Source organism: Octopus bimaculoides, chromosome 4, assembly GCF_001194135.2.
Source record: "Octopus bimaculoides isolate UCB-OBI-ISO-001 chromosome 4, ASM119413v2, whole genome shotgun sequence".
Classification (NCBI taxonomy): domain Eukaryota; kingdom Metazoa; phylum Mollusca; class Cephalopoda; order Octopoda; family Octopodidae; genus Octopus; species Octopus bimaculoides.
The window spans coordinates 126283401-126286744 of record NC_068984.1 but is presented as its reverse complement, the minus strand read 5'-3'; the positions used below and the strand labels follow the sequence as shown (position 1 = coordinate 126286744).

The window sequence follows — 3344 nt, the reverse complement described above, 5'->3', positions numbered from 1 at the left end:
TTTTTTTTTTTTTTTTGTACTCTGCACTTAAAAACTGTGGGAGAAGCATTTTCAGTAAAAGAAAACAAATTGTAAATATTTTCAGACGAAAGGGTGTGTGATGTAAAGGAGGCTTTGCTGTTGTTTCTAGCACATTCCACGACCATCTTAATATTTTCTCACCATAAACCCATTTTATGGAATGATGATGCAGAAGTAACACACGCGTGGTCCATTGCTGGGCTATAAGTTAGAAAAAATATTGTAATTTGAATTTCTAACCCCCGCCCCCGAATCAAACAAGTCTGTGCATGTGTAAGAAAAAATATATTAACTAACAGAAAAGTAGGTTGTTATTAAAATAAATTAGACGATAAATTAACTTTTGCATACCTCTTTTTTAATCACTGGATTTAAAATCCCAGGAATGACCTTATGCTCTCTCCAATATTTTAAAATTACAAACAGAAACAATGGGAGGAAGAGGTTGAAAATGTAAATTTTCCAAATTTTTTTTTTTAATAGCATAAATGTTTTTATAGAGAGAAATATTGAAAAACATCAATACATGTGAAGAAGAAACGAGGTGGTCATGGGATGTGCTAGAAACAACAGTCAAATTTCCTTTAAATCACCTTTCTGTCTGTAAATATTTGCTTTTTTATTTTTTACTGAAAAGGCTTATCCCATGGTTTATGTGAGCGTAGTGCAAACAAAAAAATGGGCCCAAATCGGTCCAGTGAAAGTGGTGAGGGAAGATGGTTAAAAACATCATAAATTCTCCCAAATACTTTTTTTCATAAAAAGATTCCCATCATTTCAAAAGCTGAGGTGGAATAACCGTATATAAGAAGTATGAAAAGATGAGAAGGGACTGCAACTTCTGGTAATTTGCTATACTTGAGAAGACACATCAAGCTAAGTAAAATCATGGCCATCTATGCATACAAGCTATTCTTCCCCCTCCCCCACTCCCTGTCTCATTCAGTTCAACCCAGATAACTTACCAAATTTTCATTGTTATACAGACCTATTTCTTAGTTGAGATCAAATATAAAAACAAGACATTTCTAACAAAATATCCCTTCTTTCTTCAGCACTGTCAGAGAGTTACTATGTCTCTTTTTCTCTCATCATTTGGTGGTTGTAACATGCCCCTCTTATCCTCTCTACTTTGCAACTTTCAGAGCAGTAATTTCTCTCATGAATTTTTACTTTTCTACTTTAGTCACAAGGCCCGAAATTTTTAGGGAGGAGGCCAGTTGATTAGATCGATGCCAGTACACAACTGGTACTTAATTTATCGACCCCCAAAAGAATGAAAGGCAAAGTCAACCTCGGCAGAATTTGAACTCAGAACGTAAAGATGCCAGCTTGCTGCCTTTCTCACTCTTTTTTTCTATCAACCAACTTATCAATGGCAAATCTTTCATGAGCTTTATTACTATCTGCTTCCTTTCATATTAACTTAGTGAGCCATGTTCAACAACAACCAGAAATTCTCTAACAGACTAGCATTTGTAATCTTCCAACTCAAATAAGAGTGTAATTAAAATTGCTAATGATTGAATAAAAGTGGTGTCCTTATCTTGATTATTGTTTTCACTACATTTTGGTGTCTTGTGATTCGCTTTAGTACCTTGCCTGAGATTGAACTCAGAGCCTCTACATGATTGCACTGCATTTCAAAGCCTTTATCTACTATGCTATGCCCATAGGCAGTATCAGTGTGAATTTCTAAGGTTTATAAATCTTTGATGCCTTATGTCAACTCCATACCAATTGGATAATACAATTCTCTATTTCTGAAATGAGGAATTTATAAAAGTACTATCCAATCAGCACAGAGCCAACAAGACATCTACGGAGATGTCAATTTATTTCAAGAATCCTGAAATTACCAACATGCAGCCTTCTCAACTTGTCATGTGTAGCCTCCACCAAACTTTATGCTAATCTACCAATAATAGTCAAATTTTATATCTAAACCAATTATACCATTACAATTGGTGACATCCAATATACACATCCTAAGCATTACTTTTAGTGATCCTTGACTTTCTTAGTCATCACAAGAGACTTGAGCAGATTCCTGAAAAAAAATTAGTTTTCGTAACCCAAATCTAAACATTTCAACTTTCCGTACAATGCGCTAAATTAGAACACACCAGTAATTATAGGACAATACAAAACTTAGGTTAACATTTCAATTTCAGTGGCATATTTTATGATTCTCACTTTGATTTGTTCCTACAAGGGTTATTGGTTGTGTGGTTAAGAAGCTTGCTTACAAACCACGTGGTTTGGGGTTCAGTCTCACTGCACGGCACATAGGGCAAGTGTCTTGTACTATAGCATATGGCCAACCAAAAATCTTGTGACTAAATTTGGTAGATGAAGACTGAAAGAAGACTATCATATATATGCATATATGTATGTCTGCTTGCCTTGACATTGCATGATAGTTGTGAGTTTAACTCATGTAAACAGTGCCATTTGTTTCCAATTTTCCATGAAAACATGTCTGGCTGTGGGGAAATATTACCTTGCTTCGTAACATGTAAGGGTTGGCAACAAGGAGAGCATCTGGCTGTAGAAAATCTTCCTCAATCTGTCTAACCCATGCAAACATGAACATTAATACAAAAACGATTGTGATAATCCATATATCCTTGTAATTAATGTGGTCTGTAGGCTGATAGACCAACATAAATTGCAGGTTTCTGCAGGTCAACACCTTGTTTCCTCACATTTGCATATGCATTCTTAAGCATCATCTGTCAATGTAAATTTAAACTGTGCAAAATCACATTTCAGGATTTTGTTCATTATTGCATAATCTGTTCATTTCATCAACAAATGCAATATCTAAAAACAGTAGAGAACATTTATGGGCTAAGGTATCTATTGGCATAGTTAAAATGAAAATGAACTGAGACAAACAAATCAGAATGGCTAGTGGCATAAATTTGCACAATAACAACAAAGAAAGGTGTACCAAATAACATACAAAATAAATTCATTTATTGATGTCTAAGTTGTATTTATGGCTGCAGTTAAGATAGGACAACTTCTGTGTTGCTGATGGCCAATGGGATACAAATGTGCCAACAGCTGTCCTCTTGTCTCCAGGATTAAAATATCATCTTTCCCTTAATGATATATCAATTCTTGATTCTTGAAATCATCTTCCCTTCTCATTTGGAGTCAGTCACTACTGTCACAAGACATTTCATTACTTTATCTGAAAGCAAAGATATTTCCAATAAATTTCTCTTGTATGGTATTTAGTATACCTTTCTCTATCTTTGTTGTTGTTGTATGTGTGTGTGTGTGTGTATATATATATATATATATATATATAT

The 3344-nt window shown here is 34.4% G+C and overlaps 1 protein-coding gene across 1 annotated transcript in view; it reads right to left on the bottom strand.

The window, feature by feature from the left end:
- Positions 1 to 2981: 2981 nt before the first annotated feature.
- LOC106879671 (transcription factor A, mitochondrial) overlaps positions 2982 to 3344 on the bottom strand; it is a 6698-nt gene continuing 6335 nt past the window's right edge. Inside the window, exon 2 of the mRNA XM_014929344.2 lies at positions 2982 to 3223. The gene's annotated coding sequence lies outside the window, so the exon portion shown is untranslated. The remainder of the gene's footprint in view (positions 3224 to 3344) is intronic.